At 38.6% G+C, this 18,037-nt stretch overlaps 1 protein-coding gene across 9 annotated transcripts in view; it reads right to left on the bottom strand.

Moving 5' to 3' along the window:
* The window catches only part of SOX5 (SRY-box transcription factor 5), a 609,758-nt gene that overhangs the window by 537,017 nt on the left and 54,704 nt on the right, over positions 1-18,037 (bottom strand). Inside the window, exon 1 of one of the 9 annotated variants that reach the window (XM_042050093.1) lies at positions 1,739-1,843. The exons of the other annotated variants lie outside the window; for them this stretch is intronic. The gene's annotated coding sequence lies outside the window, so the exon portion shown is untranslated. Of the gene's footprint in view, positions 1-1,738; positions 1,844-18,037 lie in introns of those variants that run through there. 9 annotated transcript variants of the gene reach the window in all.

Raw genomic sequence — 18,037 nt, 5'->3', positions numbered from 1 at the left:
ACCAGTACTTTCCAAAAATATAATGACATGCTAACCTATTAATGCAAAACTGATGCTTTACCTACTTTTCACTAAATCACACCAAAATGGTCCATTGTGGCAATCTCATTGAATGTGTTGCCAAACTTCCTTTATTAGAGACATTCACAGGAACAAAACCTTAAATTAATTAAGTATTAACTAATCATCTCACTGTCTAATCAGATTCTTTGCACTACTTAAAATAGTTATTGGATCTGTAAGGCATGTTTTTTTCCTATTTATTTATTTATTTTATTTTTGTTTATTTTTATTATTCCATTATATTTTCCACAAGTAATACAGGGTCCAGTTGACTTCCAAGTCTTCTGAGAGACTCAGTAAAATACTGGTTTGGTAACTGTGAGGGTTGAAAAATCTGGCCGTGGGTGTCCATCTCTGTACTTCTCCCACAATGTATCTAAACTTTCCCTCCTTTGAATTTATGTCAGAGCTGAGCTTTTAATGCATGGCCTTGGCTTGATTTATGAGTACATTTAAGGAATGTAAGGTCACTCAAGCTAGCAAACCAGCTGGCCTCCATGCAACAGAGCACAACAAAAACTTTAGGAAAAGTCTCCTTGGACTTACTTCAAACAATGTATAAAATAAATCTTTTAAATTTTACTTCAAAACACATAAATAAAACTATATTTTCATGTTTGAAAATGCAGACCTATTTTAAATGGCAGCCATAGATATACCAGAGAAAATGGGATTTTTCCCCATTTTGTCCTTACACAGCAGCATCCACAGTCATGGCTACTTTATTACGAGTCTGAAAAGAAGTATCTGAGGGAAGGAGACTCCCTTTAAATTAAAAATTAACAAAACTCTGTCAATTCTGTGATGTAACATCCTTTGGAATAGAGGACAAAAGGCCTTTCCAATACAATACACCAAGTTGTTAATGCTGCTGTCTGCAAAGCTTTATCAGGTGAATATTGTATGGAGACTGAAGAGACATCCATGTAGGACACCAGCTCCAATACATCATTTCACTGGCAGTTTGTGAAAAATCAGGGTTAATCTATAAAGACCACAGGGCAGACTAGAGAAAGGCAGTATTTATGGACTCCTCTGTACTCAGTGAAGAAAAAGAGACATAGTATGAAGACAACAACAGTTTCCTACCTCCGTCAATTTACAGATTTACTTGAAGTATTCCAGTGAGGTGCAGAAACCTCACAGTAAATTTGCCTTAGTTTTTGCAACACCCTCCTAAGACAACAGTCAGAGTCTGCCAGTTTCCTGATAAATCAGCCATACGTGGTCAGCCACTCTGGAGCTATACATTGCCATTCAGGGAGACAGTAGAGGAGGTCTAGACAACCCTGCTTCCCCAGGGACAAAGCACTGCAAAGAACATACATATTTACACAGACCTAGTGTTGTCAAATATTGTGATTTCGCCATGAGATTCATAGCAGGCATTTCTCTTACAGTTCTGCTCTGCTTATTGGAGAATATCAGCTCAAATTTAACAAAGAAACGGAGCTACAAGCTGCGATGCTTAAAAAAACCCACCCTTGAAAGTGTGAACCCTGACAACTCCAATGCAAGAAAAATATAGAAGGGGATTGGGGTTTTTTTTATCTTACGATTTCTAAATGATTTTGTGGCCTGCTTCAACTGGTAATATTCACACAGATGGGTTAAATGTCATTTTGCACTCTGAATTAACTTCCCTAAAATCTGTTCTCCAAGCCTTGTCACTCACCTGAGTAATCCTCCTGGTTTTAAATGGGCCTCCATAAGTGACCAGACTAGTTTACTTCTGCACGCTGATGAGCGTTACGTAGGAGGTGCCGATACTCCCACATCCCTTTAAAAAGAAGATTAGGCACTAAGATAAGTGAAAACTTCTGTTCAAATTGGCTCAAATCCTTCTCCTATTTAAATTGGTGGCAGAACTCCCACTTACTTCAAAGGTCCAGGACAGGCACAGTGTATTAATTAGGACAGTGCAAAAACTCTCATTACAAAACTGAAGCATGTGACACTCACCTGATTTAAAACAAAACAAAAAAAAAAAAAACCCAGCCTTGGATTTGCATGTCCGAGAACACTGGGCACTAAGACTTGGGTACAGAAGTACCCAAGCATTTTGGATTTTGAACTAAAACTATGTAAGAATGAGATAAATTTATTCATTACTCATTTATTATAAACTTGAAAGTAAGGCCCTTTTAAAGCAGGTCTGAATTTGTTGGAATTCATGTAAATGAGAATAAAACTTGACCAAACAGTAGGTCATACTTGCCACAGTTCTACTTACACTGAAGAGGGCTGCAGCTTTTTAATTTTAAAGAAACTTTAGCCTTTGTACCACTCTCTGCAAAAGGAAAGAGCCCCCTTAGCAGGATGTAATTCCAGAGCTGTAATTCCAGTGTTGCCACATCAGACTCCTCTGATAGCAAATCCCCAGTGCGGGGCAAGTACAATTCATTTAATTTATCCTCCTGGCTCATTCCCACTCCTAGAAGATGGAGACATCAGCCTGGTCCATCTGAAAATATCCCCTCTGCCACATCAGTTGAACCTGAGAACTGCACTTGGCAGGGCAGCAGCAACGCTTGCTCAGTCCTGACAGTGCAGGGGCTGAGCCTGAACTGCTGCTCCCTGGACCAAGTGGCGACACATCCAATTCAGCCTGTTTTTTGAAGAGATCGGGGAGCAAGCAGTCTAATGTCAGGCTGAATACTTTTAATATTTATAATGAATAAAATTATATGCTTGGAATGCAACATTCAGCATAACAGCATTAAAAGCTAAATTTTTATTTGGATTATATTCATGGTAATAATAAGGAATGTAGGGGTTTTTTTGTGACATAGGTTAAAGAGTCTGTAACCTCTAATTTGACAGGAACTCTATTATCAGTCTCTGGAAAATTAGACAAGATAGAATATTAAGACATCCAAAAACTGACACAAATAGAAAACTAGGTCTCTCACTTGCTCCTCTTTCTTTAAACAAGGAAGATGATTATATGCTGTTTGACATTCCATTTTCAGGGCAACTAAAGAGATGCCGGGAGTCACACTTCATTTATTCTTCCAAATGCCACCACTGAAAAAAAAATGTGTTGGTATTTGAAGGCACCATACTCCCACAAACAGCGGCCAGAATTAACCTTGTCTTCCTGATGGATTCATTTGTGAAGTCCCTCAGTTTAGTTTCTCAAGATGAAATTAAAAATACCCTCATGGCTTAGTGTAAGGTCTTAAAGCACACACACTACATGGTGGGCCAAAACTCCCCAGGGTGTAGCCTCGCTGAACTCATTGTATTAGACAAGTCAAGGGGAAATATGTTCTTGTAGAGATTTCCAGCCTCAAGATATTTGGATTTGCTTAAGGTTAGCATCTGAAATTTTACATAACTATTCTGACTGAACCCCACAAAATTTTGAGGTTCACAACCAGCTCTGAAACTAAGAGCAAAAAAAATTACTTTTCCAACTCTTTCCTGATTCTCAGTAAGATGTTTTGCTTTACAGTGTGAATAAAACAATGTTGTTTTATATCTTGTCATCCCAGTGAACAAAGGCATAATGTTGCACACATTTCTGTAAACAAACAAACAAACAAATCCCCATGTTTTTGTTGGAATTTTATCAATCCAAAATAGGCAAAAATAAAATTCAATTTTTTAAAATCTACTCAAAGCTGACACAAAAAATTAGAATCATTAGTGAGTTTTTAGTCTGTTCTTACTCAGGCAAAAGTCCCATTGAAATGAAGCCAACATTACTTCAAAATCTGAATACTGTTTCATTCAGCTTTTCAGCACCAAGATGAAGCTTTAGTTACAACCATCTGTCATGGGTATAATCTCATAGCACTGATACCCATTTCTCTTAAATATAACCTTTCTTCATAAACTCTTTATCTACCTCTGGGGTATATACAAAGCTCAAAAAATACAAATGGAAAATCACTATTTTCACTCTTATTGTACATGAACAATAATAGTACCTTGCACTGTAACAAAAATGCATCCCAGATAGCTTATCTAGGCTGAAACATACACTACAATACAGTATCTTGAAGACAGAGATTAAGACTTGTTTTGGCACATCTTGAAAGAACTAATGAACCAGAGGGATGGTGGAGAAGAAGACAATGTTGTATTTTTAGATTTCAACACATTGTGAGGCTTCTCAAATGGCAGTTCCTCCATTACCATTAAAAATCCACTATATATGCATTACTGACTATTAATAAGATGAAGCTTACAATGTACTTCAATGGGAAAAATCACAGATACATAGAAAACATTGTAAGAATTGTATCTTATAATAAAGCATAATCATCCTTGAGAGCTTGCATTCCTCAATATACAAATATTTCACCCTGGTCTTGCTAATGTGTGACAAAAGGCTCAGAACTCTGGACAAAATAGAGAAATAGGGGTTGATGGTGACTGAAATGAGGAAACAGCACAGGCACTGAACTGGGTGTCAGACAAGTTGGGGCTGCATTTCTAACTGGGCTACTTCTTTCTCTCAGACCAAGTAGTGGGTCATGCCAAACTCAACTATCCAAATGCCTGTGCAGTTCAAGGTGTGGACAGAGACATTTATTTGCCCTCTGGCCTGTCTGGCTGGAATCCATCCTGGTCCATACAGCCACATTAGCAGGATGCTCTGTCCACCTGCAGTGCTGGAACACACTAATTTAGTTTGTTACTTCCAGACTAGTCTGAGCATGCCCTTCCCTGCAGACATGCCCCTCACTGAAAAATAACAGGTCAAGGTCAAAACAGAAATTTCAAGTAGTGTTATATTAAGTGCTATATTGATTGGTTGTTTTTATTTTCACACATAAAATCCTAAATAATGTATTATCTTTCAATGAACCAAAATCTGAAAGTCATCACCAACTGCCCGGAACAGAAGGCAGGACAAAGTTGTTCAGGGGAAAGAAGACTCCTGATTTTTCATATGTCTAAAATCTTTGACTCAAAACATATTTTTTACATCAGCCATGATTTTTGAAGACATGAAATGACTACACTGTTAATGAAATAATTTTAGAACTTAAAGGCCTGGTTTTCATCTTCAGTGACAACACAATACTAAGAGGTTGGTTTGAGATTTTTTGCAAGGAACATCATTTAAAAACAGATACTTCTAACTCCTCAAGATAAGCAGTTGCAAAACCACAGTGCTTCAATTTAAAAAGTCCGTATCAGACATTATACACTTCCTGAGGATTCTGGGAAGTGTAGTTTCCTAGCTTAGTTTTCTCCTAAAATATAATAAATTTAAGACAAACCATCCAGCTATTTTTGTTGGTAAAAACGAGGCAAATATTGCCCCCTGAAATTATCTCCACAACTGAAGGGAAGAAAACCAAGTGAGCCTATTCCTCTGGTGTAAACAGATTATCTCCTTGTTTAAAGTGATGAAGTTGTCCCTCCCTGTTGGACAAATATATAAAACAATATATCTTATCTGTGTGCCAGGATACTGGGTAATATCTCCAGGGCTGGCTATCAGCTGGTTTAGTTGTAAGACTGTTTTACATTAGGCATAGCAAGAGCAGGAATTTGGTAATCACCGAGAAGAGGGCAGGAGGAGAAAATAGGTCAGATAGCTTACAAACATGCCAGAAACAGAGACTAATAGTTCTACTTTTTATTCTATAATAAAATTAATGTTGCCCCAGCAGCATGCTATTTGGTACATCCATCTAATCTATTAAACAAACAAGAAGACAAAGGATTAGCTGAAGATAGTACTCCTGTGTATTTGTGAACTAGTTTCTTGTAATTAATAAAATTGATGATAAATATAATTTTGTTTTTACTTTCTCTTCATTTTCGCTTACAAACATGCAATATTATATATCAACTCGAATAAAATCTGCTAAACTGATTACGAAACTACAAATCTATGATTTATTTAGATGTTTAGTAACAGCATTTTCCCTTTTGCTGGTTCCTTCACGTACTAGAAAGAAAGGAAAAGATAGGAGGAGATATGCACAATTTCACCCACCAGAATTTCACATTAAACCCTGCAATGTGCACACAGCAAAGCAAACAGTGCAAAAAACATGAAAGGGGAGAAAACGCTGGACAACTCTGAACAAAAGCAATCTCAAGTACAAAGACTTGAGATTTTTTTAAGATCTTTGCAAGCAGAGAGGAAAATAAGTGCTTCAAAATGGGGGCAAAGTGAAGAGGGTTCTTTATAAACACTGACTCGAAGCCTTCAGACATTAAAGACTCACATTATAGACTAACGCTATAAACTCCCCCAAACCTCATCTCTCTAAATGCTTGAATTAATTTTTCTCTTGTCACTGGGAATTAAGTTTACTTGGTCAATCAAAACTGTCTGATTCTCTGCAAGAATTTTCATCCTTTAGTACAGTTTGTAAGCAGCTCTGCAGAACAGGCCCTTTGAAACTATAAAAGAAGACAAAGGTAAATGGCACTACTGCAGCAGGGAGAGTCCTGCAGAGAGGAAACCCAACAAAAGATTCATTATGCTATTAACAATAAGAAAACAGCTCTATGATTTCCTCTTATTTCTAATATTTATATTGGCTTGGTGCCCTAAAAAACCCAGTAAGTCCTCCTGCACCTCAAAATCGGAATGGAGTTTATAGATAAAATTAAAAGACTACAGGTAAAATATTTTTTTCCCTAAAAATACTATTGCTGGCATTTGAAAAATTCTCTTTTCCCTGCTTTGCCTCACAGGCACAGTGGACAAGTGTGCTCAGTTTAAGATTCCCAAATTTATCATATCTGCTGCAATGACAGCATACTCACATGATGACAGTAGCCAAGATATCAGTGCTGATTCATATCTGCATGAAACTCACTCTTCGGTTCATAAAATTCTTCTTATCTTTTTGCTAAGTTTGAGGTCTGCTGGAATCTAAAAGCTCAAAATGAAAAACAGCCTGTGTCTATTCTGGGGCTGAGCTGGAAGAAAAAACCAAGTTCCACACCTTTCCCCCAAAACAGTAACACATTCAGTTTTATTTATAACTCTCACCTATTTTGGAAATTTTTGTGAACCTGGCCTGACATTCAAATTGGTAATTCAGCTTAAAACTAGGCGAGGCTCCTCTCCTTTTATGCCTCCATACAATTGCTTTGAGAAGGTTAATAAACAACAAAGATATTAATAGCATACCATGACAAGACCTATGACTGTCACAACATAATTATTCTAAAAACCAGAGGTAAATAGACAAAATCTACTATGAACTCCTGTTAAGCAGCAAACAGAAGAAGGAAAAGATAGTGTCTATATGTTGGAGATTATAAAAGGTTCTGAAAACTGCAGTGTGACTTTGGCATGGGTGACACAGAGTTGTGAATATTTTCAAGGAGATCCCATCAGACCTTGGAACTAACAATCCTCTTTCAAATCTGTCTACTTCTTCCTTTTAATCTTCCTTTTCTGTTGTTTTTGCTTGAGAGAAAACAACAAGGCATGATGCTGTGGGAGAGATGCCAATACTCAGCTCCTGCTGAGAAGTGGAAAAAAAAAAAGATGTGTTGGAGCTGGAGCTGCTGAATCCTGCTCACTTTGTGCAAAGGAATTAAACAGCGTCTCCCTTCACTGCCTAAATAGGGCAAATTTGGTTTACCTGGGTGAGAGAATGTCTTTCACTGAGGGTGTGAAGTAATATGACGTGTGTTTGAGGTAGAAAAGGATGTGTCAATTCAACTCTGTTGCTGCCATAGGCAGCATCCAAGGGAGATGGGAATTTCTCTGTTCTAGGTGGTGAGATCCTCCACACCTGCCTCGACAAGGAGATGCAGCAGTTCCTCCATGGTGGAACATCTCAAGTGCTCAGACCATGAGTCACAGACACACTTTTGATGGCAGCAGGAGCAATTGGGTATGGACAAAAAGAAAAGCAAAAAAACCAAACAAAAAATCCATTTTATCTCATTTTTGAGCAAAGATTTGGGATACTGTATAAAATGGAATTTTCAGAATTCAGCTTTTAACTTTCTCCACCTGCTTTAAGTTTTTTATACAGTATTTTTAACTGAGAGGATGACACAGGACACAGGAGACATCTGAACAAAGCTATTTGCTGTTGTTCAGTCTCCATCACAGGGTGTGGCTGGGAGTTCAGAAAACTGGAATTTCTACCACATGGCACAGCTGCCATGAAGAACAAGCCCCACATTCAGTATTTAGTCTTAAACACTATTTTTCTAAAAAAGAACCTCTTCATAAATTACAAAAAAACCTAGCAATATTGGCATCAATCATGTACTCTGAAGGCCTCAAATTATTTTTACATAGAAAACCAAACACTACGATCCATATAAAAAAACCTAGAGTGCACAGGGAAGTCAAGTATTTTCTCCTAATCTGATGTTTTTTCCATGGTCCCACAGTTTCTTCATCTCCAAACACTGACTCAGAGTGTAAGTAAGTAATTCTGAATTTGGGAGTTTTTGAAACATTACTGCAGAAGAACTTGCCTTCTGTGGAAGTCCACAGCATCTGCATTTACATTCTTAGAATATTAACATTATTCTGTTCCAAAGGAGAACTGATCACCTTGCTCTAAAATTGGGTCCTTTCCAAGCAGTGAAAAGCAGAAAAAGTGATTGTGATGCCTAGTCAGAAACACACACACACACACACACACACAGAGCTCAGAGCTAACATTTTGTTTTACAAATCCAGGCTAAGACAACAGAGTACATCCAAAGCCATGAGCAGCATCCTGAGTTTTGGGGCACCTCCATGGGCCAGTGTCCAGGCTCAAGCAATGCCAAACTCCTCCTCCCCCTTCACAGGCATGGTGACAATTTGCATGGATAAGCAAAAGTATTCAGCAGTTGCTGGATTTCACATCCAACTTTTCCACTCCCCCCCCAGTCCCAAGGCAAGGCCACAGCAGAAAAGCAAGCAAGTCAGACAGCACCATGCCACAGGCCACCAGCCGGACCGCTCAGAGTTATTCTTTAAGAGGGTTTTTACATCTTACAATTTACGTAGGAAGTTACATCCTTCTCTCTCTCCTTTCCTTCTTTCTCCCACCAATTATTCATTTAACATTTTGGAAGCAAACAGAAAAGGGAGCCAGTCCTTGCAGGACGGGCACCTACCACGGAGATCTTGTCCTCCCTCTGACAGTCATCCCAGCAGCAGCACAAAGCTCAGAAAACAGAGCCACAGCTCACAGCCAGGCTCTTTCACCTGGATTGCCAGTGAGCTCTGAGCTTCAAGGCTGACAGCTGAAGTCAAACTCCACCTGAGTGACACAGAGGGACACAGGAGAAAGGATTCCACCTCTAAAGACCTTTCTCCAATTCAAGCCCTCTCTGCTGGGAGCCATGCAGTGGGAGCAAAGATGTGTATCCCCAGGGGTTTGCACCCTTCCATGCCAGGCCCTGACTATCCACAATGGCATGATGTCTCTGTGAGAGGGTGGCCCTGATACCAGATGCTGCATGTCATGGAGACGGGAGCAGAAATCAGAAGAAAAAGTTAAATACATTCCCTCTTTCTCACACATGTGCGAGTTATTTCTCCACAGCAGCCAATATACAGGCTCCAGAACTGCAGTTTTCTTCACACTAGTTCAGTCCTCCTTTCCAAAAAGAAAGAGGCTTAATTTGAAGCTCAGTTCAGTCAGGAGAGAAAAACAGTCCTTCAGCTGCAAAGATTTGCAAGCCATATGTAGTACTTTGGGGTTTCAATTTTTCTTTGCATCATTTACCCTGTGCCTGGTCAAACATTTTTTCTCCCTTGACTTTTCCAGGCCTCTTCCTCACCAGCCCACCAGTTTTTGCTCACATGCCTGTTTTAATGAGCCTTCCTTATATCCCTCCCTTCAGACCAAGCTGTTTTAATATTTCTGGTTTATTCATTTCTTTTTAAATTCTGAGCAACTAAACAAACTTAAAAAGCAATTATTTTCAGGACTAGTAAAAAGAAACAAAGTTTCTACATGTTTTCAAAATGAGCATCTGATCTATTTAACAAAAAACCAAAACAGTACATAACTATAAGACTCTTACCTTCTGACCAAGCTATGCAGAAGAAATCTTAACTTCAGCTATCATGCAATATGCAAATTTCAAGATGATATTTTAGCTGATGTTTAGTTGAAGCATGTGGCAAAAAACCTGGCTCACAGCAAAAAGCCAGCTTGCCAGTAAGGCTTGTGTGCCTGCTAATACAGAGATGTAGACAAAAGAGGTACCCGAGGTTCTGCAAAACCTAAATGAACAAACCTAATTTATCTAAGTCCTTGACAGCCCACACAGTACAAAGCAGAGGTCTTAGGGCAGCAAGAAGGGGAAGTCTTTACAAATACATCACAATTTTTGTACCTTTGTATTCTGCAGATGGGCCGTATTGCTTACAAAGGTTGCATGCTTTTGACTAGGAATGAAGAATACCACAGTTGTGATTTTAATTTGTTTGCCATTAATAAAACTGCTCAAAGCAATCCTTGCTTTTTCCTGGTTCTCCTTTGAAGCCTCCCATCCCAACATTCTGCCATTCTCTATTTTACCCTTGTTGCATAATCTGCAAATACCAAACTAACTAGAAAGAGCCTGAGCAAAGGGGTACTCTACACACAGGTCCCAGTGATTCCCCGCCTCATGGAAGCTGGCAGGCATTTATACACCCTAGGGACAACAGAGGTTTTGAAAACTAAGGTGTCTTTCCTCCTTCCAATATGGTTGCTAGGATTGGAGGATACATTCAATTTATTTATCTGGGGGGTGAGCACATGTCAGGAAGAAAAAGAGAAACAAATTCCTATTTTTTAAAGTGCTGCAAAATTGTCTGAGGAAGCTTCACAGGTTAGCACCACTTCAAACTGTTGCTGCATTAGTTTTGCTTTTACTGTGGAACACCATGGGGTAAAACCTTAGTCTTCCTCTGAAAAAAAACCAAAACAAACCTATACTGGTATCAGAAAAGGGTGGGGGGAGAAAAATGACAGCCACTGGCCTGCCCTTTAACCTTCCTAACAGAGCTGGTGGCTGCAATGAAGCTTAATCAATGCAATGGAAGTGACATTTCACAGTCAAATCAAATTAAATGGAAATGAAAGGAAAATCTGAGGTCCAACCTAAAGGCTGTTCCCTCTTGCACCGAGGTCATTGCCATGGCAACTAAATGCTACAAATGTGTAGAGTAAATCCTTAACAAATCTGTAGAAAGCATGTCCAATTGAATATGATAGTTCCTGTCACTGTACTTTGTACCTTTCAAAAGAAAGGGAGACAATAAAACAAAGCACATCTTAGAGCCCATGTAGCAGAAAAGAAGTTCTGCCAGCAAGTACAGGGCGCAGCAGCACACTTAATCTTCCTCTTCGGTTTGGACATGGAGAAACCGAGCAGCTTTACTGTATGACAGCAAGTGGGGAGCTATGGACAGAGACCATATTAAGTGGATTAGGGCATAGTGTGTTACATTTTTCAGTCTTGCTTCAACTGGAGGGCTGATGACTGCGAAAACTTCCTTGTATCATTGCAAACGCATTTAACCGTGGCTGAGAGTAATTCCTACTGCAGAGTGTACAGGGCCTCCAGCATCCCACCCAGCTTCAGCATGTACCTCCCTCACCCTCTGCCTGACATGAGAAGGCTGCTTTCTCAGGGGGTTTGGAACGGTGAAGGGGTGATCAGACCTGCTAGAAAAAATCAGGCGTGCTCCCACCTTTTTGCTTGCAGCCCTTTCTCTGTCCAACTGCAAGGCAATGGGGCTGGAGCAGCTGCCCCCTGACCTACCCACAGCACTCTCTGAGCACAAAGGCTGCTGGAAAAGGGGACATGAACCCATTTCATCCCCTACAGTCCAGCATCACAGGCAGCCCTCACCCTTATTGTCTCTGCGTCAGCTCCGACTGACACATGGGCAAACTCCACACCTCTGCGTGCCCCTGTGGAGAATTAAAGGTAATTACCAATTCCTACTGCCACTCAAGGCGTATATTTCACTCCTCAGCCTAACAGCTTCTGACAATGAAGGGCAATTTAAGAACCACATCAAAATACAACAGCCGCACGCTCACACTCACTCTGCTATTTAATTTCAACATTTCCACCTGTGTAAGCAATGAGATGAGGAGCAGGGAAGGCACCACACAGGATATGGAATTTTTCTGTTCCTTCCAAGACGTGGAAGACTTTTCACACTGAGCTGTGACCTTCCCGAAACTTGTCATTTATCCGCGCTGCATAAGGTGGCAACCATTATCCTCTTCTTGAACACAGTGAAGTTTTGATTCCGCTGTAGTGATGCAGTCACTGTGCATTACGGAAGATCTTGAGAGATTCCATGCCCTGGGCCAGCACAGGCTGGGAGTATTGCAAATCTGATCCGAGGTGACATTTTCTACTCAAATACAGACAGCCCCAGGACATCACACACCTTCCTGCATGAATAGCAATACACACTAATGAACTAATTTCTGGGGGGAAATTGCTACTTCCGGAGTGGGTGGGGGAGGAGACTTCCCTGACACTTCAACCAGAAAAGGACTCTGGTTTTCTTGCGATCTTTTGCTGTTTTTTTCAGCTTTTACAAACAGTGCTACTTCACATGGCTATACACAGTATCTTCAGCCTGGGTCATGAACTTAGGATCTCTGTGTGGTTCATCCCACACTGTGTACATGAAATCACACACACTCCTCTGCAAAGGAACAACCCAGAGTATCCACATACCCCACCATGCTCACAGGAGATTCTCAATTACATGTAAGGAAATAAATTTACTCTGAATTCATTCTGGTATTATATTGACTGAGTATTGCTGGATATTCTAATTTAGACTAGCCAAGCCCTCCTTTTTATCACACATAACAGTGATATTTACAGATCATTTCACATTTCTTTTACCCTTTAAGTGATGCTGGATGTTTGTGGTCACTCATTCATGCTCCCATGAGTTGTAAATGCACTCAAAAAATCTGGCTGGCAGACCAGGCAAGATGCTTATGCTGGAAGAGTAGAAGTGGCAATTTGCTGTAAAATATACGTAAGCTCTGACTCAGAGATAAAAAAGGGCAAGGAAAATTGCCTTTATATTACCTCTATTGTGGTTTTTCTTGAGCTTCCATGGAAAAATAAACTGAAAAAGTACTTCAGAGGACCAGGTAGATCAGAAAAGCAGTAAAGGAATCTACGGAGAGGGGAGATACAAATACAAAGCTGCAGGCACAAGCACTTGATGCTGAGACCAGTGTTTTACCCACACAAGTGGTTTCTTAAACTTCTCAATAGACGTTGTTAATACCAACACTAAATTTTAGAGGGTTTATAATCTAGAAATCTACTTACTCTCATAGCAAGTCTCTCTGAAATGCAGCTGGACTGGCAGTCAGGTGAACACCATCACTCAGGTCCCATCAGAATATTTTACTTGAGTAAAATACAGTGTTTAACCCTTAGGTCTGTAATCTTTGCTTTGGGTCAAAGGAAATGGTTTGACATAGAATGGAACATTACAGAACAGACCCAGGGAAAAAAGAGCAAGGAAAAGTGAAAGACACTGAACACATAAAGAGATGAAATGCTGCAAAGAGACCCGTATTCCTATCATATCAACACTCCTTGCACCCAGTTGTTCTTACTCAAGAAAGAAGCAAATGCCTGTGGGAACTAACAGCTAGTGAATGACCTAGTCAGAACTTTAGCACTATATGAAAGGCAACTATTTAATAAAACCTCACCTTTGTTACAGAATTCAGTATTAATAACAAATACAACTTTTTAAACATATTTTTACATAAGTATCTTGGGGATCTTCCTTAATATGCCTTGGTCTCACCCTCATAAAAGAAAGGAGCAACATAAAAAGCAGAATCTGCAATGTGATGGACACTGACAAGCAAATAAGAATTCTGAAGCAATCTTTATGTATTTTTTCAGTACTGTTTGATACATATTTTCTCATGTTATTTCTTTTATATTATTTTTGAGATCTAACAACTGCTTTTAATAAGCAACTGTTATTGCAAACATATAATTATACTAGGCCACAATCCAACAAAGCACTTAAAAGCACAGATTAAAGACACTGAAAACAATGGGATTATTTATGTGCTTAAGGTTAAGCATCTGCTGAAGGACTCGGATGGATCAAAGCCCCATTTCTATTACATCTACAGACAAAATATTATATATGTTAATTAAACGTAAAATATATGTAAATTAACCAGCACATGAAAAATAGCACTTGCATAAATGTTTTTAACCCTATATAATTTGTAATCATAGAATATTTCAGTTAGTCAAGATGAAAAATAACTGCTAATATCAACCATTTTATCACAGAGTGACAAATTCCTGGAACTGAAAAACTGCAAAATAACTTGCCATAAGGGACTTCTCCTCATAAACCATCTCCTGAGTAAGTACTTCATGTTCTGAGGCAAAAAGGAGAAAATAAAGAGATAGAAAGCACATCTCATTTACCTTCAAACTTCAGTAATTCATGTAAGAGCTTGATTTGTTAATTTTTTTTTTAATCAGAGTGGTTTTATTAGGAAGATCCACAAGTTATTTGCAGGTAGTGCCTAATAATCTTATTTTATCAAAATATCTTCCTTGTTTTAATTAATTGAACAATTCCTTGTCCTTGAATCAAGGATGAAATGGACCATAGTGCTTAACTTCCATTCTCTCCAGAATTATTTATTTTATTTAACTGTATACCATTTCTTATTCTTTTGTTCACTAATAAAAAACCCATCTTGACTAAAAAAAACTTGCAAATCATTATTTCCACTGTAAATTACTGTGTCATTTATATTAACCATTTTAAACAAATAAAGCAATTTTTACAATGTTTCAAATTGAAAATTCTAGAAAAGGCCTCTTGATAAAGTTGAAAATTTCTCATTTTAATCATTAGCCTTAAAAAGCTCTATTTTATATACAAAGACAAATTACCATCTGAAAATTACTTTCACCTGATGTTTCTTTTTAATTTTATGGAGCTAAAATAGAAAAGGCCTCTATTTCATTTCAGTAAAATGTTGTGACAGATGAAACCAAAAAAATTTCTAAAAATGGTTCTCCACTGGAAATCCCAAATGTATTTCATTTTACTTGTAATTTGGAAATTACAAGTACAACAGTTAAAAAAATGTGATTCAATCAGAGTAACACTAAAACTTGCAGCCCTTTCAATTTGTTTTCATATCCACTTTTTCTGGTCTTTCTGTTTTGGTTTTTTTTTTTCCCCTTAGAGCAAATAAAATATTATTACTACCTTAATCTTCTGTAATAGCAAGTACATTTCCTTCAATATTTTAATATGAAATTCTGTATGGCTTAATACTGAAATATAACCACAGGAAAAAGTATTAATTGTCTTATGTCTTTAATTTAAACATGTACTTGGAGAATTATAGCCAAGAATTACACTCAATGCAAACTTTTAAATGACAGTAAAACCCTTAAAATGGCCTGATCACACCTTCTTTTAATCAAATTTATGCCAGCTCACTGACTTTGCTTATGACTTGACTTCAATTTTGATTTTCTCTATGCAAATAAGGATTTCGCTTGAATCCTTCAATAATGACCAACAGATAAAAAAGCAGAGAAATAATGACATACCTGAATAATCAGCTATTCCTGGAAATATTGGGTCAATTAGGCCTTGTATCAGCATACAGAAGAATTTAACATAAAAATGGCTATCTAAGGACACAGGGAAACTTCAGTGACGGGGATATGTGCATTCCTAGGAAAGTACATTCTGGAAACTACACTGCAGTTCCCAGCATAGAGCTGAATATGTCCAGAATAGATTATTAATTCTGATTAATTCCAGCTGTACATTTTTGGTAGTTTTAATAGCTGTTTTGATAGCCATCAGAAGTTACCACACCAAGTCCAAAAACCAGACCTTTGGAATTTCTGAAATGAGCACCTTCTCTGCAAAAGTAATAGTCATGGTAATAAAAAAGAAAGTACACAGAATTTTCACTTATTGGTTGAAATGGCTTTTGGTTTTTTAACATGTTTTTTCATTTAGAAGGACACACTGTCATTCACTTAAGATGACAAGTCTACAGATGGGAATCATGCTATCACAGCTTTATCACCAATATTCTTGATTTTTTCTTTCCAAAGCAAAGTAAGGCTACACCAATGGATTGTTGTGCGCATCTTTTTCCCAGACATTATGAATAAATATCAGTGATGGAGGCAAGGGAAAAACAGAAACTGCCCTTATTCTGCTTCGAAGGGATGACAGAATATCCAGTGCTCTCACAGCACTATAGAGTTAGTGCTGAAACATCTGAATGCAGCTAGAGAAGTGCATCTCAACTGTTTTGTGTACCACAGATGTACTGTTTAATTAAGCCATCAAAAAAAAAAAAAAAAGGAAAATGGAAACAAGGGGATACAAAAGCAAGGGAAACTTCTTGAGCAAGTTAAAGCACTCTTAATAAGTAATAACATGACATTAGTCATTAAGAAACAAGAACTCTAAATAATGCATTCCGAACCTATAGATCTAAACCAGAAGTTAACAAAGGCTCATAAATCTGTTTGTTCATTAAGTTAAAAAAAAGGCAGACTTTGTGTTGCTATCATGTCAGCTGGCACCAAACTGTACGCAATTTAGTGCAACTACAAAGTGAAGCCCATAGTCTACAATGGCAGGGTTTTTGATCACGCTAATTAACAGCCATTTTGTTTAAAATAAACAGATACGACTCTAATTGCCTTTTTTACATAAGAAAGGGAAGATCTTAAAAGTGAAAGCATGCAAAAGGAAAGATCAGACAGTCGCCTTTCAGACTGATAAGCAAACTCTGTGTGAAATGAGCGCAAATGAAGTTTGAGACACTCTGGATTGACAGCAGGAAGACGGCAAAGCAAGAGGAGAAATGGCTTCCAGAGGTGGAAATGCATGGACACAGCGCCTTCCACAAGGAAATGCTCTATTTCAGATCCTTATTTTCTCTAGTGTCCCTGTCTTCTGAGCACCTGCCAGAAAGGAGTTTCATTGTTTGCAGGGCTGGGTACCAAGCGGTACCCAATCTTGTGAAATCACCTGATGACACAAGAAGCCTGGTTAGGATGTCTGTACAGACTCTGACAGGACAGGAGAATGTTGTAGGAAAGGAAGGAAAGAAACATGGAAAAGGCACACCAATCTCTGTGCCTGCACCTAACCCTGGCAGCAGAAGAGGGGCCAGACAGCACTGTACTGCTCTGTGTGCCAGCTTCAGGGATACACAGAAAGACCATTCAGGTCCCTGAAAAGTCCTGGTAAGTAACATGCAGGGCAAGTGCTGGGACACAATCCAGTTTTCTAGCTAACTTCAGTGAGCCTGAACTGCAGCCTGGAGTTGCAGTGGAGATTTCGTTTTTTCCTTCTTTACCGCAATGTTGGTTACTTCTACTAGATGGATTATATTTATTGCTTTTCAAACCTAACTTCAAATACGCTTTTTAAAGTGCATTATAACATTGCAGAGTAAAGCAATGAAGTAAAAACCTTAAAAACTATTTACGTTAAAAACGTTCCCTCACCTTTCTCCCCCCTAATAAAATTCACACTCCTGAATTCACACCCCTGCCAAAAAAACCCACTCTGGTAGGTTTTAGGATGCAAGCAAAGAATAATACCATTCAAAAATGCCTCTCTGTACTTTAAGACTCTCCTTAATAACAAACCCTCTGTTACAGCAACCTGCAGCATCCTTCCTCAGCAGTACAAATTCCTGCATGTAACAGCAAATTCTGACTCTCTTCCACAGTATTTCAGAGATAAGAGCAGGGTCCTTATTTTCAGGACACCACACAGACTGCATGTTTTCAGCATATTCAAAATATCATTGTAAGTTCCAAAATCACAGTAAATTGCTCTGCTTAGGCACAGCAGGCTTTTATGCCATTGTGCTAATGGTACAGCAGGAGACTGAGTTTTTGCAGGACCTGGTCAAAGATGTGGGAGCAGCTCTCACTGGAATAAGGGACTGTGAAAAACCTCATCGTTTCCCATTGCATCTGATGGATGAACTTCTAC

The sequence above is a fragment of the Corvus kubaryi genome, unplaced genomic scaffold (assembly GCF_017639235.1).
Source record: "Corvus kubaryi isolate FWS band 111438036 unplaced genomic scaffold, C.kubaryi_AGA036_p1.0 72, whole genome shotgun sequence".
NCBI lineage: Eukaryota > Metazoa > Chordata > Aves > Passeriformes > Corvidae > Corvus > Corvus kubaryi.
The sequence above is the reverse complement of the archived record's forward strand: the minus strand, read 5'-3'. Positions and strand labels throughout refer to the sequence as shown.